This window comes from Scomber scombrus, chromosome 11 (genome assembly GCF_963691925.1).
Source record: "Scomber scombrus chromosome 11, fScoSco1.1, whole genome shotgun sequence".
In the NCBI taxonomy this organism is placed as follows: Eukaryota; Metazoa; Chordata; class Actinopteri; order Scombriformes; family Scombridae; genus Scomber; species Scomber scombrus.
The window spans coordinates 3,018,997-3,044,784 of NC_084980.1; the positions used below are offsets into that span (position 1 = coordinate 3,018,997).

The following is a 25,788-nucleotide window of genomic DNA, read 5'->3' on the forward strand; positions in this document are numbered from 1 at the left end:
TCCATGTTACTGAAACCATGTGGGACCCGCAAAATTTGCCCAGTTCAAGCCCATGCCCTCTCAGTACCCACATAGCCCACATTTAACCCATGTGGGGCCCACATGGACATGCTGGCTGGGAAATTACAATTGTAAAGGTGCTTTCAGACAGCAACTGGTCGCCTTTACTGCCCACATTGTTTTCAGTGTTGTTGTTGTCATGACCTCGGTAATTGAAAAATCCTGGTTATAATACAAACTACAAAGATGAGTCCCAAGTTCAAATAAACTGGAATCGTAATAATGATATTAGAGGTGTTCCCTGTATTCAAGTGCTTATCCACTGTGTGTCCCGAAGTCAAATGGCATCAAGTGTGTGTGTGTGTGTGTGTGTGTGTTCTTCTAAGATATGAGATGAGTAGGCCTCTGAATGCCAGCGAGCACCGGTCTGAACAAAGCCAGACAATGTCCATGCACAGAGATTGAGATCTCTCCCCATCTCCCAGAGGTCAATCCACCTGTTCTTATGAATAGTCAATGAGTGCTTCTTTCTTCTCCTTTATTCCCCCTCTCTCTTTCCTCAGCATGGCTTCTTGAGAACATATTCCACAGAGGGTCTAGCCATCTCCCAGGGCAAAGAATGTGTGGATTTTACCTACCTTCTTTACTTGATTGAAGGTTTCATTCTGAATTCAGAACTTGTAGCAGTGACTTCACGTATTAGAGAAAATTAATAACTCTCAGCTCATCAACCGGTGTCAAGGTGCCCTTAAGCAAGGCACTGAGCCCACCCACTGCACCCCCACCCCAGCTGCTGTAGTGGAGCCACTCGGTGTGTGGTTGCACTTGGTAGTGGAGCGTGGAGGAGAATGAAAAGCAGCAGAGAGTTCATTCATTTAAAGAATCGAGAAACAATTCAAAGTGACTAGAAAATGAGATAAAAATATGAAGAGTGTGTCACAAGGTTTTCAGAGAACAGCCAACCAGAGGCCATGTTGTTAAATGTTGTGTTGCCATCTATAGCTCTGCAGGAGATGCCAGCCCAGGGGTTAATCTACAATCGGCCTTTATTCATGTGTTCTCACTGTGTGTGAGTGTGTGTGTGTTTAAGATTGTTAATTGCAGCGCTCAGTGCTTATTAACACTATAATCATGCTCCATTGTTGTTGCCCAGTGACAACTACAAGTAATGTTTGAAAGTTATAATTGTATCAATTTTACATTGCTGCGTGCATGCGTGTGTGTGTGTGTGTGTGTGCGCGCAACATTGCTGATTTCAACTCTTGCTCCATGAATGAGACGTAGTTATGGGTAGCGAAACTCTACTGTGACCTTAAAATGACTTTTCACACATTTATGTCTTTCAGTGAATTTGTTGCACATCAATGATCTCTTTCGTCAGTCGTTGTTTTTCAATCCCTTTTATACAATCTCCAGCTCTCACAGATTACAGTTATAATCACGGATGTTCATATTGAAGCTTTAGTTCAGTCATTCAGCGTTGAGGGTGCCTACCTGAAGCTCTGTCATATTTTGGCTTTTAATCTAGTTTTTATCTGGGTTTAAGTTTAGCTGACTCAGTGCAGTTGGGTCACCTATGGGCCCTTAGTGTTTCACTGATATCCCCCTCAAATGAGGTTGCTGGGCTAAAAAGCAAACTGCTCATCGAGAAACTCCTCCAGCGGCAGTCGGTGCTCTTTTCCCGGCTAACCTGTCTCAAATCTGGGGATGACCAACCTGCCAGTGCTGGCAGAGAATCCACCTGCTGACATCTCGGCACGGACTACACCGAGGCCTCCCCCTTGGGCGGTGGTGGTCAAAGGTCGGTGATTTTAACATCCATGTTTGTTGACCCTCTTCATCTTCTTGTGCTTGTGATTTTATCTATCTCTTAGATTCTTTTAATTTGAATCAATATGTGAATCACCCCAGTCATGTCAAAGGTCACATACACATGGTTGCTGTGTGGATGATGTGAATGTGGTTGATTTTGCTGTTTCTGATCACAATGCAGTGCTCTTCCAGGTCCCACTTCTCTCTCCGGACCCTAAAACTCTGCACTTATTCAAAAAGCCAAATCCTTCTTCTCTGCCTTGGATTAATGAAGAAGTAAAGCTTTTAAAGAAACAGTGCAGGAAGGCAGAGCATAAATGGAAGAAGTATAAACTACGCTCCTCCCTTGCCTCCTTAAAATAGTTCATGTTCAGCTATCAGTGTAAAATCAAAGCAGCTAGTAAATCATATTTTTCTGAATTCAATGCGAGTCATGGTCATAATCCCAGAATCCTTTTTAAAACAGTAAATGCTGTTACTGCCCCCAAAAACTTGCCAAGCACTTGAATCTACTCCAGAGAAATGTGAGGAATTCTTAAATCACTTTGGCAATAAAATATTACAAATTCGGCACAACACATTCAGTGAACATGACCTTGGCTGCACATCTTCAACCCTCACACATTTCAATGAAATTTTTCTGTCGACCCTGGAAAGCATTGTTCATCACTCAAAATCATCCACTTGCCCAGATTGCATTCCCACTTGGTTTTTAAAAGCTGTATTTAAGACGGTTGGTTTCAGATATTTTAGCCATTACTAACCGCTCTTTGTCCACTGATATTTTCCCCTTTAATTAAAAACATACCACTGTCTACTTTAGATCCTTTAGTTTTAAGTAATTTTAGACCAATCTCCAAACTGCCTTTTTAATCAAAGATTTTAGAAAAAGTTGTCGCCACACAACTTCTTCATTTTATGAACACCAATCAAATATCTGAAAAATTCCAATCTGGCTTCCACTCCCTACATAGCACTGTTACTGCTCTGGTCAAGGTCACAAATTACCTTCTGCTTGCTGCTGACACAGGCCTATGTTCTATTTTAATCCTCCTTGACCTCAGCTAAGCCTTTTATACAGTGGAACATAATATCCTAATCAGCCATCTGAAGAATATTGTTGGAATCAGTGATGTGGCACTGGATTGGTTCACTTCCTTTCTGTATCTAACAGGTCCTTCTCCATTATGTTGGGAAATGCTTCCTCCTCTTGTTCTCATCTCTTTTTATGGGGTCACCCAGGGGTCTGTTTTGAGTCCTCTTTTATTCTCAATTTACATGCTACCCCTGGGGCAAATCTTGAGTAAGCACAGTATTAACTTTCATTGCTATGCGGACGACACCCAACTATATGTCCCGTTAAAGCCGGTTACCTCTGATTCTGTTTCACGTGTCATGTCCTGCCTCACCGAAATTAAAAACTGGATGAATACAAATGTTGTGCAATTGATCAACCCAACAACCAAAGTCATTATAATTACCCCCCTAGGCCCCAGCACTAGTCTGGGTGCTTTATCCAATCACATCCTCAACCTAGGTGTTATATCTGACTCTGTCTTGTCTTTTGATACACACGTGACCAAAGTTCTACAATCTTGCCCAACTTAGACAGTTGTAAAGGATAAGGTGTTTTCTTTCAACAGCAGACTTAGAAAAGGTCATCCACGCTTTCATCACCTCTAGACTGGATTATTGCAACGCAATTTATTCTGGCATCAGTAGGCGAAAGATCCAAAGATTGCAGCTGGTTCAGAACGCTGAAGCCAGGTTTATAACAGATACTAGGAGAAGAGAACACATCACATCAATCCATGCTGGCCTTCACTGGTTACCTGTGAGTTTAAGAATTGATTTTAAGATTTGACTGCTTGTTTTTAAAGCTCTGAACGGTCAAGTTCCTGCTTATATCTGTGAACTGCTAACTCCTTATGAGCCTGATCACTGCCTGAGATCCTCCAGCAGGGTCCTACTGATGGTTCCAATATCTCAACATGTTACTAGAGGCGACCGGGCCTTTGCTGTTTGGGCCCCTAAGCTGGAGATGGAGGAGCTCCTGCCTGACAAAGTGAAGGTTATGAGTCACTCCTGCTCATCCAAGGACATTGTTCTGAACAGCCTCAATGAAAAGTGTGCTCTTCATACTATTAATGACACGTCAGGCAGTATATTTACATGCACTTACTTTACTGTAATTAGAACCCTGATTTCCCCAGGTAGATTTCACCATTGAACATTTCGATTTATACAAGTACGTGTGTCCATGACAAAAGACTTCAGAGAGGTAAGCATGGAAAGCGCAGCAGACCGGCTTGATGAAAGGAGATATCTTTACACAGAGAATAATTCCATCCAGCCTCATTGAGTCATTTGCATACATAGAATGTAAAGTTATTATCTCTTGTGTCTGCAGAAGGCATGCACTCAACTAATGGAACTTGATGTGTACAAACAGTGATAGGGACTGAGTCGGTCTGTCATTTGGGTTTTCAAGCAAGGCACCTTCCATCATTAATTATCAGTTTTGAAACAAACACAAAGTAGCCTGTAGAAGTCCAAATAATCATTTCCCACCGCAATATTTGACTATTTGTTAAAATTCACACTCTTATACACCAAAAAAAGCCTCCTAATTAACACCATTCATCTGTGTTTGTTTCACCTAATAAACAGAAATGTATACATGGCAATTTTTGGGTTAGCTGGAACAAGACAAAAATCAGAATTCACACTTTTCCTGCTGTCACACAGACACACATATATTTGGTTACTGATCTGTTGCATGTGTGCTGTAGCAACACTGCATATTCAAATTCCCCAATGAACCCCGTCACCTGGTTCCATTAAAAAAAAGAAAAGAAAAGAAAGTGTGCATTGACGCACTGTGGAAAGGTGCTGGTTTAAACTGTTTTTATGTAAAAGAACACATCAACTGGCATTGTTCTTTACTATGCCATCATGGCAACTTTTACAAGTACAACATAATATTCTTAGTCAGCTAGAAGAAGGCTAGTAGTAAGTGTAGTTACTGTCGGCTTATCTAGTATTGTATCAAAAACACTGAAAAAAGATGTGCACCTACGGAAAATTCAATCAAGGAGATCCACATTTTAAAAGCACTGATTGTTGAGCATGTAGTGTGACATTTGTGTTTGTATGTATCAGTTACCTTCCTCTAAAGGGGTAGGGGAGACTTGAGCTTTTTGTCACATGGTTAAGTTGTCAATATTTTCACCATTACAGGACTCTACTTAAAAGTTGAATACTAGTTTTGGCACATAAACTCAGTGTGTGATTCCTGGATGAGGAACAACCCGGGGAAAACAATCACAATCTATGACATCCCTGGGATTGGGATTGCAACCAGAGGATATGCAATTGACACATGCACGATATGAATATTCAATCTGGCTTTTGGGAGACAGGGGTTCAACTTTTTAGTTGAAGTCTTTTTCGTTTAATATTGAATTTGAATTTTTTTTTTTTTAAACCTACTACAACGAATTGGTTCTTGTTTTATTTGTTGGGAAATCCAGTGTGAAGTCTTACCCCACATGGTGTGACAATTTACCTGCTGATGGGGCAACATGTCACCTGTACTCACTCACTATTTCACTGCCTATTATTCTTCACTGAAATAAGATATGACAATGAAATGAAATACAAAATACATACCTGAGACGGAAAATAAATGTGAAATAAAATGTGGAATTAATATAACACTATGTTTTGTACATCATTTGTCAAAACTTTTTTTTTAGAAGAAATTGTTGTTTTCATGATACATCCTGCTCAATATTGACAAAACGCTTTAAAATGTATATGTAGAAATACTCCAAAATGTTTTCTTTTCATTTGATGTTTTTAAATGAAGTAATTATTAGTATAAGTCCACTTAAATACACTGTAGGTGGATAAAATATTGAATATTTATCATTCTTTTGTGGTTACACCATTTGACATTTTCAGGAGCATTCAGTCTTACTTTTTGTAAAAAAAAAAAATGGTACAAATGTCATTTCAAATGATATAAAACCAACAAAAATACTAAATGTACATTTTAACAAACCTGATGCTGCTATTTTGATATGCCAACCCGTATTTGTCAGTGTCACTGACCCATATACAAGAGTGTGAAAAAAGTGACAAGATGCCCTTGTTTCCCCTACTCCAGCAATGTTGGTATTGCACTTCCATGAAGTTGGTAGACTCACATGAGACAAACGAAAGAACGGTCAAGATATCCTGAGTTTGGCGCGCAGGTGGTCGAGTGGTTTAGAGCGCATGCCATGTACGCAGCGGACCCCGGTTCGATTCCCGGCCGGCGGACCTTTCTGCATGTCACACCCCCCTCTCTCTCCCATAATTTCCTGTCTCTCTACTTTCAAATAAAGGCCTCTATGCCAGAGAAAATCTTTAAAAAAAAAAAAAAGATATCCTGAGTTTTAGTCCCTAATGTAGGAGAAGTTGTAAAAATGCTACATTTCCTGTAATTAAAAAAAAATAGCATGATTTGACCCTCCTTCCCTGCCATCTTTCAAATCTTCCAGACTACATGCCCTGGCTGTAACACAAGCTTTTAGACACCCAAACTAATGTGACATTACCATGGGGGTTTGTTTTGTAGACTTGACAAAGTTTCTCCATTTACAGAAGACAGTACTGTTTTCACAACTGACATTGTGTAAAAAAAAAAAGTGTAAATGTTCCTTTAATACCATTTTATTAATAGTAGTGTAGCGACTGATTGTACTATAGTGATTAATTAGTGTTGTGAAGAAGCATCATCATGTTATTTTTTTTAATTTGGTCTCCTATGAAACACATTCATTTACAGTACAAGGTTATTTCACTGTCTTCTATGTTTTGAAAGAAATTGTGTTTCAAGGTTGAGGTGGCTGATGTTCTTACATAGCACACCTTTGAGTTATTTTATCCTAACTATACAAACCGTAATCTCGCTTTAGTCTCCAGGAGTAGATATTTTAGAAAAACAAACATAATGGAAAAAACCTTGAAAGTGACCGTTTTGCAGATATGTTCCAACACACTTTGTTATATTCATAAAAGATGTAATTTCTGAAAAAGTAAGTGCGCACTGTTCTCTAATTACAACGTCTTTGTCCACAAGAAGGTTGGAGCAGAATGTGGACTCGTCAGACCACAGCCCACTTTCCACTTTGCGTCAGTCCATCTCAGATGAGCTCGGGCCCAGAGAAGCCGGCGGCGTTTCTGGGTGTTGTTGATACATTTCTTTCGCTTTGCATGGTAGAGTTTTAACTTACACTTGTAGATGTAGCGACGAACTGTGTTAACTGACAATGGTTTTCTGAAGTGTTCCTGAGCCCATGTGGTAATATCCTTTACACATTGATGTCGCTTTTTAATGCAGTGCCGCCTGAGGGATCGAAGGTCACGGGCATTCAATGTTGGAAACCTGTGAGTGACTGCTGAGCCAACTGTGTGAAGAAATGTTTCTAAGAGGCCTTGATATACCCCGAGAAGGTCAATTGTTGATTGTACATGAATTAAATCCATATTTCACGCCCAGTTCTCGAAGACTTGCATAAAGGCTCTTAAAGCTTTTTTTTTCCGGTGGTCTGAAGTGTGAGTGGAGAGCAGGGTGGAGCTTGTGCTCTGTCTGAAGGGCAGGCGTGACAGCCAGAGGACGGTTCAGAGGATGTACTCGTCCCCAGGAGCCACTGATAAAGTGTATCAGGAAAGTCTGATGCTGCTGGGTCCAGCTTCATACAAAAGTCTCTTTTTTTAACTTTAAATAAAATGCTCTTCTTTTCTTTTTCTTTTTTTTTTGCCACTTTAGGGCAGCAGGAACAATTTGTAAACACAACATTGACCTATCTGTTATTAACTTGTTAGCAACAGTCGCTTATTTCCACATCCAGCAGTTATGGAGCAACATTATTATTCATGTGCAGTGGTGTTTTTATCCACCTGGTCAATTTAAGTCCAATATTCCCCTTTTTTAAGCTTTCTATTTGCTCTCAACCCACTCCTGAGGGAAATATTGTGATGCCCCTGTGGGTTCGTGTGTGGGCGTGGTTAACTTCCCTCTCTCTTGCAGGTTAGGAGTTAATTGAAGTAACTCAGGGCAGCTGGGCCCAGTGCCCTGTAGTGTGTATATATATATATATATATATATGGTTCCTTTTCCATTCCAGTCAAGGCTGTGTGAGAGCTCAGAACTCCTAACATTGTCATTATATACATTATTATTGGAATGTATTTATTATAGCGGCTCAGGAGGTAGAGTGGGTCGTCCACTAATGGCAAGATCAGCAGTTCGATTCCCGGCTCCTCCGGACCACATGTCACATGTCCTTTAGCAAGATACTTAACCACAAATTGCTCCCAATGGCTGCCAATGTTGTGTGAATGGTTAATCTCCCTCCTGATGAGCAGGTTGGAACCCTGTGTGGTAGCTCCTGTCATCAGTGTATGAGTGTGTGTGAATGTGACATGTAGTGTAAAAGCGCTTTGAGTGGTCAAAAAGACTAGAAAAGTTCTATATAAGTACAGTCCATTAACCATTAACTTACTATTGGTTGTATGCTGTGTGACGTCACAATGTGCCCATTTGTTAGGCAGTGGCTGATTGATACATTTGATACAGCTGGCATGTCGGTGTTAGAGACTGCATGACACACACACACACACACACACACACACACACAGAGGAAGGAACAGTGTTCTTCTGCTGTTCGTCTGCTAAAGTGTGCTCTTGGCGTACCTCTCTGTGTGTGTATGGACATTGTAGCTGCAGAGTCTAGAGAAGCGTGTGGTTGACAGAACCCCATCTGTGGGACTCGTGAGGAGACAACCTTGCAGCGATCCCACACTTTCTCATAGCTGCAGTAACTGTAAGCATAGCTGCCAGTTTCAATTGACTTTATTGTCCATCTCAGTGGAAATGTGTCTTCAGCTTCCTCCAATACAATAAACATACAAACAATACACACCATATCATGAGGACATTAAAAACATACAACAACCTACAACTGAGCAAAGGAGCAGGACAACAGCAGAAACCATTGTAATAAGTTAAAACCTGTTAAAAGATGTCTTTGAAAATAATTTTAAAAACGTTTCAGTTCATAGTGCATTAATTTTACATTCATAAGATAGGATAAAAGACCTCTTATATATGTTCCTGCTCGCCTTCGGGCTGCTGAATCAACAGCACCTCTGGTTTCATATCAGCTCTGTTTTTTTTCTCCTCTCCTTTTCTTCATTTTTATTTTTCGTGTTGTACTACACACTAGCAAGTTCCTGTTGTGGACTTGTTTTAACTGTAGCTTAACAAGGTAGTTAACATTTTGGGGAAACTTGCTTATTTGCTGATTTTCCTAAATCAATCAATCAATCAATCAATCAAACTTTTCACACATCATGCTTAACATAGTCAGAACAAACAGAAAACAATGATAAAGGAATCATTGCATCTCTGCAATGAGGAAATAACAGAGGTAGGATAAAAAAAGTAAAAAATAAAAAGGTAATAAAAGATTAATACAAATATATAAAAGGAAAGAATAAAATATAGTCACTATAGAATAAAGTGGTTAAACCGGAGATGTTAGGAGTAAAAGAGTAAAAGTAAAGAAGTCAAACAGACATAAAATGTGTGTTATAAAGAAGAAACAATAAAATAGAATAAATAGAATAGACCAAGTAGTAAAACAGGCTAAAATAGAAAATAAAAGACAGATTAATTGAAGGCCAAATTAAAAAAGTAGGTTATAAGTTTGCTTTTAAAAATATCAGCATTCTCTGCTGCTCTCTGGTCTTCAGGAAGGCTGTTCCAGACATGTGGACCACAGTAATAAAAAGATGCCTATCCATGGGGGGGTTTGTCTGGTCTTTGTCAGGTCCCATACTGTTTAGTTTGTTTCGTTTTTGATTTCCTGTTTTATTTTGTCGGGATTTCCTCACTTCCTGTTTGTGTTCTTTCTAGGTGTCTAGCCTAGCGTTGTTGTACCGTTGCCTTATCCTACCTTTGATGGTTTTGACCCTCGCCTGTTTTTTTGACCACCCTTTTCGCCTCGTGTTTTTGTACTGCTCCCGAACCTGGACTGTTAATAAATTGCCTCACCACACCTGTCTGTCTCTGGTCTGCTCTGTGGGTCCCAGTTGTCTGTCTGAGCCTGACAGACTTTGGGAATAATTAAAGTTCACTAACAAAAGGCCTGCGGGTTCATAGGATCAAACCAAATCTGATAAATAGGAAGGATTAAGACCATTACTAAAGTGAGATGAGGAAACTGGATCTAAGTCTCATGTGTGTGTGTGTGTTAGGTGTGGAGCTGGAGTTCTGTTCTAAGGCTGGAATGTGTAGTCATTTCTATTATAGATCTTCTTCATGACACATCATAGTTGGACAATCGTTGAGCCATTTCCAGAGTCCTGCTGTGTCTGACATCACCCCCATTCACTGTACTATAGTTACTGCTGTTGCACTGTGGCTCTGTATAGTTCAACATTACATAACTACCCACAAAACCACTAACTGCCATTTTTACATCTCTATTAATTATGGTTAAACAAACACAAATACATTGTGTTAATTAGGAGGATTTGATGTGTATATTTAAGGCAGACTGGTTATTTCCCCTGTGCTACGATTGACCACATCCTGACTCCTGATATCCATCTTCTCATCTCACTCTCAAACAATTTCAAACATTTCTTGGTCCATTTCCAAAAAAAAAAAAGATGGGGTTTTTCAGTCTGGACAGTCATGCATATAAAGCCCCTGTGTGTCAGTGAATGAGCTTTAACCTGTTCTGAGCCAATTAACCTGACAGGTGCAGCAGCTGGCACAGTGAGGGGGGGGGAACAGAAGACCTCTAACACCTCCAGCCAGCGGTGAAAGCTCAAACACCCGCACCACACCGTGTAAAGCTAGCGGGCACGTTTTGTCCCCCGTCCCAAAAATAATCAAGCTGCCAATCAGCATGCCTGTCCAACACTGCGTTCCCCCCACTGAGGCAGGAGTAGAGCTCCGTGTGAAGTCTGCTCTCTTTCCTATTTAACCAGGCCTTTCTTTAGAGCCGCACCACATATTTCTGACAACTCGACAGCATAAAAAAAATCTTAACTTACAAATCAGCCGTCTTAAATTCAACTCTACTGCAGAGGAAGTGTGATTTAGCACTTCATCGTCTCCTGGAATCACCTCAACGGTCTAGTTCATTGCAGCAGCTAAAGCAGTCGCCGTGGTTAGTGCTTTGTTTTATGGATCCATAATTTCTGCAGAATATGCTAATCATTTTAGTCCAGTCTAATTTTCTTTCTTTTGACACAGTGCGTATTTTAGTTCCCTTGGAAATGATCACGGAAGTGTGACCTCCTCATGTGTGGAGCCTCAGTCCAAACTAAGCAGGGTTCATTTGAAATAGCGTCTGTTTCTCTATATTTCATGCTTTATTGCAACCACAGAAATGCAGTGTCTTCGTAATGATATGGCCAAATTCCAGAAAACAGAACTATCCTACTCACATGAATGAGTAGGATAGTGAGTTTAGTATGTTTGTCATAATGAATATGTAATATGAGACGTTTTAACCCCAGTGTGCAAAATACAGGGAGGAGAAAATGACAGAATACGCACAGGATCGGAGTTTTTCCACCTGTGTTAATATTTGTGGAGTTGAATATTTTTGGTTTTACTAACAGCATTGACTTCATCACAAATACTCTCCATATGTGGGTTTTTCTGGTAATATTAGTTTTTGTTATAACTCAATATATTAGTTAACCTCTTCCACTAGAACCTGATCACATTTCATTTTGTTCTTGCAGCTTTCTGCTCGTCCAAACTCTCCATAAAGACACAAAACCCTCATTTAAATACTGCTGTCTCCACCCTGTTGCACCTGTTTTCATTTACACAGTTATTCTTAGTAGATCACCCGCAAAATGCACACAAACGAAACGTGCAATCTATTGTACTGTGCACGCAATTTAGTACCCACTATTTGGGATCTTAATAAATCAGGCCATCAGTGTCATCTTTTAAATCTCTTCTTTTATCATATGGCTTTTTTTAAATCTCTTTTTACTGTTAAGTACTTTGTAACTATAATTTGGAGTTATTATTATTATTATTATTATTATTTATTAGAACTTGTAGAGAAGACAAAAATCCGGGGTTGGGGAGTTAGCACACTCCAGTTACAGTCTAATGAATCAATAGGAGTTGCATTGTGGGAAATGTAGGCGCCAGGTTCTGACCAAGAAGAAGTACATGTGGAATAAAAAACAGACAATATCTTTAAGTGCTTTTTTTAACCCCTCAAATTTGTCAAAGGCACATCATTGTAGAGTATTGTCACTAATCTGTATTCATGTGGATTTAATTCATGTGCAACAGTTTTGACATCAACAGCCAGATGTTGCTGAGATGTATATATGTGTTTTCTTATTGTTGTGTGTGGATGGTAAACCTTACAAAATGACTTTGAAACACTACACAAAACCAGCACATAAACAGCATGTCAGAAATTAGCCAGCGTGGTCTCAGTATATTACATATTTTTCCATAAGATCTTTGACCTAGCCTTTATTGTCAGGAGATTATGCTCCTTATGATTTGCAGCTCTTCCAAATCAATTTCATAACCCATCAAGTCAATAACACAGTGTATGACCCTGGTGCTAAAGACAGGCCAGAGGCCAGAGAGAGGCGCTCAGGATCATCAGGCATACTGAATAATAAGATAACATTGATTGAATGAATTGCCTTTTGCCCGATGCATGCTGGGATGTGCTCCAGACTCCTGGGACCCTGAACAGGATAAGCACTATTGAAAATGGATGTGGTGATTGAATTAATACGTTTAAATGAAGCAAATTAAGTAATTAAAGAGGATGCAATATGCAGAGAAGCAATCAGAACATTAAGAGATATGCATATGAATGACACAATCAGATAAAGCCAGTTATGATAGCAGAGCCCCCCCCCCCCACCCCCCCCAAGAGCCAATCACATTCAAGATAATGGATTGCCTTTTTAGAAAATAAGTTTCTTCTTTTCATCAACCTTGAAAACATAATTGAATCCTTGAGGCGGTGAACCAGAAGTCCATTCAGAGATTTGAGGTGAGTGTTTTTTTGCCAATTTCATCTGTGCATGGATGTTTTGTACTCTCACTTCTCAATAGAGTCGTTTATATTGGAACTGTTCATAACATTTGCACTAATTTTGCCCTTTAAAACATGAAAACTGCATTTCTTTTCAGTGCTGCTCGGCACTATTAAAATATCAAGCTAAAGGATCAGGAGACATTCTGCCCTCAGTGTGAGGGGGAAACATTCAGAACCAACCTTGAAAAGGTTAGAGCTCTCACAAAGAAGAAAACTACATTTAGTTCAAGTTATTGTACATGTACATCGGCAAAGCTTTTATATTCATGTCTGCATTCAATCAATTAACTTAAAAGAAAATTCTACATTTAATTAATAAATAGTTTGGTTATCTGATATAGTCACATTCTCACAGCATATAATATCATAGTAAAGTACACATACTGTGGTTGAAGGCTTGTATCAGCTGTCAAACACTATGTAAACTATGTAAGTCATTAAGGCATATTAAACTAGAAAAGTCTCTCTAGATTAAAAAAATTAATCAACTTATTTTACATCCAAACAAATGACAGTGTCATCTGGTTGTTAATAAGATCTCAACATGGTATTAGTAAATATTATGTTACTTTGAGAGCAAACAGAGTGAAATTATATGTATGTGCATATCACAAGCAGGGCCTGAACAATACTAGATTTTTGGTGCCGATGCTGATACCAATATTAAGGAGTAAAATAATTCTGATATCGATGTCGGCTGATTATTTTATATGTAAAGAATATAAACATAAACATACATTTGAAATTAAATGTAGTTATCAAACACTTGTGACAAAGATATGTAATGAAGGAATGACATTTTACAGCTTAACAATAAACTTTATTGTATAAAATGAAATCAATGCACTGAAACAGTAAACTACACTGGGAATGTAATCATTATAAATAACTAGAACTAACTAAATTAAATAACAAAAAAACATGTACTGTACATACACGGTCGCCCATGAAGTTGGAATAAAATATTTGTTACTTCTTCTCATGAAATGATTGTGACGATGTGATTTATTATTGATAGATAAAGTGTATATATTTTCAAAATTGTATTGATCAATCTCATTGCACCTGGTCAAAGGTGATTACTGATAAATAGATAATAAAAAGAGGAATGTGTCTGAAAACAAAATTGTTCCAACTTTTCCAGCATTTAGTGTTTTATAATAACTGAAACTATCAGTTTGAACAACCTTGTAACAGCTGAACCGAGCATCATGTTAATAGAGTTGTAGTGTTCGTATTAGTATCTGTGATCCGTCCATCCTTTTATAGCAGGTTTTAGTCTTTTACTTACATTGTACAAAGCACAATTTCGTTGTGCTTTGTATAATGACAATAAAGACATTCTATTCTATTCTATTATTATTTATGGGGATGTTCTTCCCCCCCCGTTAAAAAGTACAATTTTAACAAGCTACTTTTTACTTTTACTTGAGTACATTTTTAGATCAGTACTTTTACTTGTACTCAAGTAAAATTTCATTAAAGTAGTGGTACTTTTACTTGAATAGATTATTTCAGTACTGTTTCCACCTCTGCGACTGACCAATCATAATTCAGCATTTTATAGAGCCGTGTAATAACGTATAAATAATAAAAAATCCAAAAATAGTCTGTTTAATATATGACACATGACTTATTTTGGCATACAAAGAACCAACTTGTAACCAAAGACTACGCTATGTAAAATGTGAATTAACTTCTTATTAGTAACTTTGGTAAGTTTCAGATTTCAATTCATAAATAACATCGACAGAGGGGGGCCCAATGGAAAAAGCCTTCTATTTAAAGAGCATGATGCAGAACCTTGCAATTGTGGATGAACAGTAGGGATGCGTAGTCAAGCTATCCAAACTATCAGGTTACATTAACATTATCATAATGTAAAGCAGCAACACCTGATAAACTGCCCAGTTAATGTCAATTTAAAAGACCTTTGCTCCACTGAAGAGTTTCTACTATCTACTTACTTTGGGCTCTTTTGACTGACATATATTTCCACACATGTCAGTTAATGTCATAAATCATCCTCTGAACACTGATTCATTCATCTGACCCATAAAAGTGGTTCCAGTCCTCCTCTTGGCTTCAACACAGACAGTTCTAGGGGTGGGGGAAAAAATTGATTCTTAGATGCATTTTGCGATGCGGACATGGACGATTCTGCATCGATTGACAAACGTCAAAAATTGATCTTCCAAATGTTTGTTGATAATGTGTTTATTGATGGAACAAAAAAGGTGGAAATCAACTGTGAGGACAGTACAACGCCTCATCAGTCTTGCAGTTCATCTTCAAAAAAGGCATGTTTTGATTAATTACTAAATAATTACCTTGTGAGAAGAACGTGAAGAATATTGTGAACTTTCTACGTCTTCACTTAGGGCGCACTCACACTAGGCCTGGTTGCCTTGTATCATGCCTGAACACGATTGTCCCCCCTTCCTATTCCCCCGCTGGCCTGCGCTCAAATTGTATATAACATTTCGGGCCCGAGCACGCCTAATTTATCACAGAGCGATTTTTCTTTGTTGATGAAATTGCTCTCACATAGGAAATTGGAGTTCATAATTTTACTTTGTGGCTTATTTGGAATCATCTTGGGTGTGGTGAGACATGGCCCTCTCACATGCCTTATAGAGCCTTATCAATTATGCATGGCAGCGATTTAAAGGGACAGTCACATCATTGACGTCACTGTTAGCGACGTCAATGCCCAGGCATGGTACAAAGCGATCACACTAGTCTGGACTAAAACTGGACCTTAGGGGTCAAATGTCCTCGGGCACGGTACGGATCAACTAGTGTGAGTACACCCTTAGAGACTACTGTTAGTGGAGCCAAGTAGCAATTGGCAGTAACAGTGGAGACTGGCCGACCAACACACACTGCATTGTCAAGCAACTAAAACCAATGCTGAGGTGAAGAAAATAACTTGGTGCTCAGTTTGCTTCATCTCAAAAACCCTGCACTCACATAGGAGGTGAACGCAAAGGAAAAGGCTTAGCTTCCTCTTGTTGTTTCATGGGGTAGTGACTATAGCTCAGAGTGCAGCTGGCACTCACATTTTGCTAGAGCGTTGGTTGAGCATGTTCGTGGCCTTGCTTGTATCCACGATCTCGTTCTTTATGTCATCGCCCAAGGTGCTGAACCACTCGGCCATAAACCATCCCAGTGTGCATCACAGGTTGGGGGTTGATGAAACCAGCAGAATTACATCATCTATAAAAAGCAGACATCCCATTCTGAGGTTCCCATACTGGACACTTAAAATCCCTTACCTTGAGATTGTGTCAAGGAACAGAAAAGGTGACAATGAAATCCCCTGGTGAAGCCCAACACCCAGCAATGTGACACCTTCTTTGTCAAGAAAATAAATATCACTCTCATTCTGGTTATTCAAGGACCACATATGATGTAGCAACTGACCCAGAACCCATACTTCTAAATCACCCTCCACAAGACACCCTGAGGGATAAAGTCATAAGCCTTCTCAAAGTCTATATAGCACATGTAGGCTGGATGGACAAACTTTCAAGACCTCTCTATTGTCCCTGCTAAAGGTGGTTGACTGTTACATGAGCATGTTGCCCTACTGTATCTGAGAATCAGCAGATTTCAGTACCCTGGGATAGGAGTGTGATACTCCAATAATGCAGGTGGTTGGTTTGGATTGGTTTGGTTTGGCTTGGTTTGGATTGGAATGGTTTGGTTTGGTTTGGTTTGGTTTGGATTGGTTTGGTTTGGTAATGGGACATTAGTCAGTCCATCACTTTGATCTAGGCTGAAATATCTTGGCAGCTGTCAGATGGATTTCCATGACATTTAAAAATTGTTCCAGAGGGTCAATCATTAGATGTCGATGATTTTCTCTAGTGCCAACAGCAAGTCGAAGTAATCACAAGATGGATTTATGAAAAATTTGGTACAAACATTCATCATTTCTGGAGAAAGGCTCTCAAACACTTTCTGTTTCATTATGTGCTTTATTGCTCAAGTGCTTCAGGCTTACTGTCACAAAGTGTGTGTGTGTGTGTGTGTGTGTGTGTGTGTGTGTGTGTGTGTGCGTGCGCGCGCGCGCGTGCGTGCGTGCGTGCGTGCGTGCGTGTGTGTTTTGTAATGTTAGGATAGAGCCTATAGATTTACTTGATCAGTGGTAGTGGTAACAGGTGTGCATCATTAGGTGTTCTGTACAGTCTGTAAAACCTCATGTTCCCATCAGCCTGATGAATTTAGAGTTCCGTGCTAATCAAGTAAACATTTGCATGCTAGCAAACTAAAAAACGACGTAGAACATGATTAATATTACCTTTTCAGCATGTTAGCATTGCTATTGTTGAATGCTCCTGTAGATGTCAAATGGTGTAACCACAAAAGAATGATAAATATTCAATATTTTATCCACCTACAGTGTATTTAAGTGTAATTATACAAATAATTACTTCATTTTAAAACATCAGTTGAGAAGACTTTTTTTTTTAGTATTTCTGCATTTAAATATAAAGCATTTTGTCAGTATAGAGCAGGATGTATCCTAAAAACAGCCATTTCTTCTAAATAGGTTTTGACAAATAATGTAAAATTTGTTTTTTTAAAAACCCATAGTGTATATTATTATTATATTATAATTATATTCATTCCACATTTTAGTTCACATTTATTTTCCTGTATATAATCAGATTTTTATGAAAAAATACTGGTTACATTAATTGACACTGGGTTGAATCACATCAACCAAGAACCTTAATATCAATTTTAAACTTGACGGGAAGTCAATGTAAAGATGATTATTTTATGATTGTTTCATGTTGTGAGGCACTGTTTTCTCATTTAGGAGCGAAAATACTTCTGACAACCTGAGACAAGGTTTTTATGAATATGCTTCAGTTCCTTACCCTCCTATTTAAAATGTCATCTATACATTGCCTTTAACTTCATTAACATTGTACTGAAGTTACAGTGTGAGCATGGAGTCCCAATCCACTGTGTCGCCGTCTGAATAATGATGGAGCTGCTAGCAGCAGAGAGAAATGAGTATGGATTTATATCAGCTAATAAACACAGACAGGATAATAGTATTGATTTATAGCCGGCTTAATGGCACAATGGAACAGGGCCTACAGGCTTGCAGAGGATTTGGCAGTGACCTGTGTTTGTTGCTGCGTTACAATAATTTGTTGTGTTTTCGTGCTGCCAGACAGGTCCTCTGCCATTAATACACTGAGCTGAAGACAACTGATTAATGAGGGCTGAAACCGATAAAATACCAGTGCCACTAAGAAAAAAATAGGGGGTGAAGAAAGACGGGTCATTTCAATTCTCTTTGTGTGTGTGTGTGTGTGTGTGTGTGTGTGTGTGTGTATTCGTGTGTGTGTATCCAGTGTTACCACAATAGAAGTTCATTAACTCGTAATCCACTTTGTGTGTCATGTGTGTGTCTGTGGGATTATTTTTTGCGTCAAAGCTATTGAAGACCTGCAAGAATCTCTAAGACATCAATAGACCCCCATCAATAGACCTAACCCGTCAATAGGATGACTTAGTAAATAGTTATATAAGGCTGTTTGTGTGCTGAAATGCATATGCGTGCATGTGTGTGTCCCTTTTTTCTGTCAGTGAAAACTAGAGCAACTCTCCCCTCCATCCCAGACGGCAGCAGCAGGGTAGCATGTTATATAAAATCCTGCTTCCTCTGACAAAAGCAACTTTTAATAGCCTCAGGAAATCATCCTATCTTCAGAAACGTCCTGGGTATTTGCACTTGCTCACCTTTCAACTGCAGCAGTGCACAGTAATTGAAAGTGATGGTGATATACTTATCAAAGATTCTACATATTTGTGTGTGAAGTCTTTAGAGTAATAAAAAAAAAAAAAAAACCTTACAGAAGGACTGGACTCTTTCAACTTATGTTCACAGGATTCACAGGCCATATGTGTCTTTGTACACTTTTGAGGACATTCAGTCACTCCGATTACTTCTCAAACTATGATCTTATTCAGACTTCACACCTGATTCTAATCCTGAATTAAATCCCAATCTTAATCTGATTCTAAATTTACCCCAGCTTTATCTCACACCAAATTTCAATCTAAACTCCAGTAAACCTGATGTGATGTTAACATGTAACTTAACCTTAATATAGCCTAATGATCAGACTGAATCACCATTTAGTTTCACTTTATTCATTCTGCCTGACAACCTGTTAATGTTAGCCAATTTCGGGTTGGTAAAAGAGGGTAATTTGATTTCTGTCGACGTGGAACCGGCAGTAAGAATTGTTATTTCTGTATCTTGTAACTAGCCATTATTTGGTTGCTAGGCAGCAAGGTATGTAAGAACATGACACACCCATTCTTAATCCCAACATCAAACCTCTGATCGGTTGGTTTAGTCCTCAATTGGTTGAAATATCCGTAATATTACTTAACATAGAAGCTTTCTTCATTAACATCGTACCTTTAGACATAAATCCTTTTTATGTCATTGCCATCAGTTTTAGTTCTTTCCACAAAATCATGTTTTGGTAAATGGACTGTACTTCTATAACGCTTTTCTAGTCTTTTTGATCTCTTAAAGCACTTTTACACTACATGTCTCATTCACCTATATTCATACACTGATAACAGGGACTGCCACACAGGGTGGGAGACTAACATTGCACAACGTTGGCGCAGCCATCAGGAGCAATTTTGAGTTCAGTATCTTGCCCAAGGACACATCTACATGTGGACTGGAGGAGCCGGGAATTGAACTGCTGATCATCAGGTTGGTGGACGACCACTCTACCTCCTGAGACACTGTCATTTTAGGGGAAGGGTCCAAGTAATGTAATATGTTTTAAACTTAGGTTAACATGTCATGGATAAGAAGCCAGTCAGAGGTGCAAATCAGAAGAGTAGCGAATCCAAAATGCTTGATTGGTGCATTGGTTTTTTCATTGTTCTCAGCACCATACTCTTCAGCTTCCACCTGATGGTAGCAGCAACTGTAACATAATTTTAAAGTACTTTGATATTTTCAATCTTGTTTCCCATCTTTTAGTGTCCAATTTTCTAATGGGGACAACAATTTTTGAATTTGGTCCACTATTGAACGAGGGTGCTTTCGCCAGTTGGAATGAAATGGGCTGCAATGGCTCCCCATCAATGTACGTCCACTAAATTGCCTGTTGTTGTTCCTGACAAGCTCAGATTGTTACACTAAAGGCCCATTTCCTGGAAAGAGATTGAGTCTAATCCAAGACTACAGTTGTTTCCCAATGGATATTGTCACAGAATCTTGTCTTTAGTCTGAGACTACTCTTAATCACTGTCTGAGAAACTCAACCCCAGTGTCTTATAACATTATGGAAAGGACCATACAGAGAAATAAAACATTTTTCTTTATCTTTTGCTTGATCTGGTATTTTGTTATTGTGTCTAACCAAGCCTCGCTCAAGGAGAAGCCTCATTCTGAAACATTGTGAGAATAAGAAGTATAAGATTTTTAGAGTAGTGGCTGAATAATCCGCTGATTTTGACAACAACTGAACTTTCACAGGATTTCAAAAATGAGACTTCAGACAAACAGACGGGATCAAGTGAAAAGTAAAGAAGAACATACCATTGTTTTGTATGGTCCTTGTGTGACAAAGTGATTTGTGGAGCAATTGGATTCAAATCACTAAACTATTTGGCGGATGTCTCAGCTCATATTGTAACCAAAACCATCAGAATACTGTCATCAGTACAACATTTACGTCTTTATTTATGCAAAAATTGCTGTCTCCTTAACAGAATGCAGAGGTATTGATGGTTTATCCCACTTTGAACTTCCTGCAACTGCTTCACAGTAAAAGTTGCAGCGTTTTCTTGGTCTGTGTCTTCCTCCAGATTTTCGTGATTTGGATGTTGTTTTGGCATAAGACAGAAATAATGTGATTCCATATAAATCAAATGAAACCAGACATATAATAATATAATCTGAACTACCATCACACCATATAGATACATCTCAAATTTCTCCCATTGTAATCAGTTCCTAAGAATTCTATGTGCAGAAGTTGCATGGACTTATTCCTTTATTTCATGCTTGGCCTAACATAGTTCTAATACTCATTTTAACCCTGGACCCACGCCTTAATCCTAAACTATTCCCTTGGTGAAAATGAGGTCCAGTCATGTCTTCATGCTGAGAGTCTAAAGTCTCAAACCAGCTTTCAAAAGAAGTATGAGATCACACACATATATGTTCTTTGTCTCTCTCTCAGCGTTTTCTGTCTATAGTCTGGAGTTCATTCGTGTCTCTTACTAGATACGAGAGGGATTTGTATTAGCCAGTCAGTAACGGCCATTTGCATCAGTGTCTGGCTGTTAGCAGAATAGAGGGAAGCAGTGGGAGTCTTAGTTTCTCCTCAGCTGCTCATCCAGCTCTACTGACCTCTCTCCTCTCCCCCCCATTTACCTCATTCCAATTTCCTGCCTCCCCGAAAGACTAACACACAAGCTGTGAGCTGAATGAGCTGCAGGACTCGGGGCGAGGGAATGGGGATTAAACCTTTGACTGGGTGGACGGCAGAGAAAGAAAGGGGAATGGGGGCAGAGATGAAGACAGAAAGATGAGATGAGGTCTGTGTTACCGGCTTTTAGTGACTTGGCCAACAAACCATCTACAAAGCCAAGGAAGCCAACAATGGTGACCAACTAGCTGATACTAATTAAGCTGTATACTTACAGGCAAGAACACATTTTCATGTCCACACATTTTGGTTGACAAGGTTTGAAAATCCAACTGATAATCAAATAGTGAAAGTAAAATACAGTAACAGTAACAGCATGCATTCACTCTATATATATCAAGCAAAGATGATGGTAAAGACTGGTCCTCTCATCATCTGAGGAAGTGAAGTTGGATACACTTTAGTTTTGATGGAAATGTCCCCACAATGACTGGAAAACTCTGACATATTAACCATGAGACTTGCACACCTGACACTTGTCACACACTCTCACACCATGTATCCATTTTCCAAAGCAGTAAAAAAACAAATGCATAACAAATAAACATTCATAATCAGGGGAAAAGCAAGAAATACACACAAATCTATATTGTAATGTATTGCATGCATGCTGCTCACAGTAATCTAAGTCAGCTGCTCCTCTGGCAGCAGCAGCAGCATCTCTCCTCTCTTCTCTCTCACTGTCCACATGCAGGCAGGAGTGACAGTGAGTGGGTTACTATGGTTACAGGGATGCTCTGTGTCTCTGTCATTTCTAAACATTCTCACGATTCCCAAATATAGGTTTTTAGGTAACGTGCTATCATTTTAGGTGACATTATGTTTTTATGAATAGCCATTCTAAGGTAATTTCTTCTTTCGATACATCCAATTATATAAAATTGATGATCAAACTGCAGGAATTATTTTGCTCGGCAACGTTATGTAACTGTGATTATCATCCAGCTGTTGACTTGCTCACACTACAAAGCTGTAATGGCCCACTGAGCAGTGTGTGGAAGGTCAAGCCAATCTCAGTGGTATTTTCAGCAGAAAAACTACAAATACATGTTTTGGGGGGATTCAGGGAACTATATTAACTTGATGAAAAGGAGTTTAATGTCTGACCTTTGAAATAAAATGTCCCGACAGCTCTGATGGAGCTCAGGATTCATCATAAGGACGGCTGCTGTGTTCCAGGAAATTTCACAGTTCAACTCTGAATCTTTGTGTTATATTATTAGCTTTAGTTAGTGCAGATAACACTGTCGCCATGGCGGGAGAATTAAATAGCCTAATTAATGAAGTTAACAATGCTGTGCTGCACAGCGCTTCTCTTAATTTGAAGAAACACAAATAGATCCTGCTGCTGTGTGAAGGCTGCAGGTATTTAATAAACTCAGAATATGTAATACTGCATAAAAACACTCAACATCAGTATTGACTCTTCTGTTAAACCTTTAGCTATATTCAGATCTTGGAAAGACTGCTTTTAGATTTTGTACTCCAGACTCATGGAACAACGTCTTAAATTTTAATGGTTTTTGAATGTAACTGTTTTAATGAGGAATTGATCTTTGTAGTTCTGAGATTTGATTCATTTTTATGCATTTACACTTTTTAAATATTAACAGTTTTTAATGTAACTGTCTTAATTAGGAATTGATTTCCGAGGTTTGCTTTGTTTCTATGTGATCTCACCATCATTGAAAATGCAGGTTGTTAGGGAATTTTTCATATTTAGAGTCAAGCATGGGCCTTGAGGTCACAATAAAGGCATCACTATCATCTTGGCAGAGAGACATACTGTTTCTCTCCTTGAGACAATGAAGACAACTGTCTGTGGTGTTTTTGGGAAAGCAGTCACTTTGATAAGGGCAACCGAGGTCAGAGGATATGACTGTGTAGCTCCCTATATCCAAAGAGGGGTAACTGTGTTTCCTTGTTCATAGGCTTATTCCATTACTGTAGATACATTGAGTATGACCATTTATGGGCGTAGAGTGTCCATGGCACTATTTGTCAAGTTTTAAAGACTACCCATGGAGGACAGTTTCCTCAGACTTGTGGTGGCATCATGCATCAAACGGTTATATTGATAATACTTTTATTCTCCTCGGCCAAGCTTCAATAAATATTTTCAGCGTAAGACACGCTGGACTCCTGAGCACTTTCTCAACTGATGAGGTTAACTACTGACAAACAAATTATCCATAACAAGGGTCACCCCTCAATAGTCCCATTTCCATTAAGGAAGCTACGAGTAAAATTTAGGAGGTGGGAACTTTACAGGAACGTCCTCTCATTCTGTCCTCTCAGCTGTTGTGTCTTCATAACAGAGTAGGACCGTGATAGGACCCACCGGACTCTGGAGGTGACCTAATCATTCTCCAACAGTTACTCTTTAAAAATTGTGCTTATTGTGGCGCTTTCTGTTGACGTCACATCCCACTTTGAGTATACCCAATCAGCACCGAGTCGACCTCAAGCCCCACCCAGGAATTTTTTGGGGCCACACAGAGTACATACGTTTTGCCCCCGTACTATTACCCGGAAGTTCCTGCAGTGGAAACGGCCCTATATTATGCCCAAGAAAATATATAAAGGTTGATGATGATGATATTGTTCATTAAGAACTGGCTTGGTGGCTATTTGGTGTGAGACTTGATGTTGTCATGATATTGTTAATAACAGGACTCCCCATTAAACTGCTAATTAGCTCGATGAGAACAATAGAATCTTTGGGTGGCTTAGTCATTTCCCAGCAGATAGTCTAATCTGATCCAAATACAAAAACAATGTCTCATGGATATCAATCAATCAATCAATCTTTATTTATATAGCGCCAAATCACAACAAAAGTCATCTCAAGGCACTTAGAGCATGTCTAGACCGTACTCATTAATTTAATTTAAAGAGACCCAACATTCCTCCTTGAGCAGCACTTGGCAACAGCAGCAAGGAAAAACTCACCTTTAACAGGAAGAAACCTCAAGCAGAACTGGACTCTGAGCGGGAGGCCGTCTACCTTGGATATAGAAAGATGAATGTATATCTGATAGTCAGCAACCATGCTTTGAAAACGTAGCATAACATGAAATCAGAGTAAACTACTATCTGGACCAATGATGAGTGTGCGTATTTAGCTTCCTACAGATCTACTCAAGCACTGAAAGATTATATGAGCAGACACATTGTGCACAAAAGTTATTCAGTTTGTTCAGGAATTTGATTTGGTTGTTCAAAAGTGGACACAGCTTAGCAACCATGACTCACATACTGCAACAAGGATTAGAGTCGACCACAGTGGAACCTGCAGTCACATATTTTTGACACAACATTTAAGACAAAATTAGCAGCTTGAAAATGCAATGAGTGTTTTACTGCCAAGAACACCACAGAAGGTGAATTGAATCAAGCAAAGCATAAAATGTCATGTCACAGTTACAGGCACGTATTGAATTTCTTTTCGACGTTTCCATTGCGGTTCAGACCAAAATAACAATCTAGGTGTGATCGCACCCTTATAGTCAGCCTTCATGCTGACATTGCAGCTAGAACACATTGAAAACCACACATTAAAGCTGTCATTTACCACCTAAAGAAACACTCGCTGTGCTGCTTTGCCTTGTGGTGTACTGCTAAAGTGTGACCAGCCAATCACACATTCAGAGAAGCAGGATTCATACGATTGAGGAATGGTGAGGTCAATGGGTTGCAACGATGCTACAATTGACTTATCAAGTATCATCAAGCAGTGGAAACTTTTGATTTAGAACTGCTCAATATAAATTACAGAATCACTGTAAGATCACAAAAGGGTCGAGGGTTTTAGGCCTTCGTCATCCATCATCGTCAGCCAACAGATGACACTTTGGACCGGACTTACTGCGGCTTTAGCGTCTGGTTTTCAGGCGTCATTTGACCCGTTTTGCCCCTAACACAGGTGGCACATTCATCAAACGGCGCACCAGCTGGAGTCACAGTTTGACACTTCTTGTGCAAGTGTCTGCGAGGTGCATCTCTCCCCTCATTCCACTGGCCGTCAAGGGAGGACGGCGCGAATGTGAACGGATTTACTAACATTAAGCAATTTTTCAATTTCTCTGCCTCTGAAGACCAGGTGTAGAGTGAAAATGGTCTTTTGGTTTTGGTTTAAGTTTGCCAAACTTACATTTGAAATTTGACCATTAATTAACTGTAAAACTACTACCGGCTGCCACTGAGCTCTTGTTCTTTTAACATCCATATCACCAGTATCTCCACTTGCACCTGCTCTCTAATGACTAAAGAGTTCCCCCTCTGTCTCGCTGCTTAATCACAAAGATAAAACAAAAGCCTAA

General features: G+C 39.2%; 1 protein-coding gene across 1 annotated transcript in view; it reads left to right on the top strand.

Annotated features, from left to right (window-relative positions):
- Nucleotides 1-17,564: 17,564 nt before the first annotated feature.
- Nucleotides 17,565-25,788, top strand: part of LOC133991251 (uncharacterized) — a 267,931-nt gene continuing 259,707 nt past the window's right edge. Inside the window, exon 1 of the mRNA XM_062429756.1 lies at nt 17,565-17,574. The gene's annotated coding sequence lies outside the window, so the exon portion shown is untranslated. The remainder of the gene's footprint in view (nt 17,575-25,788) is intronic.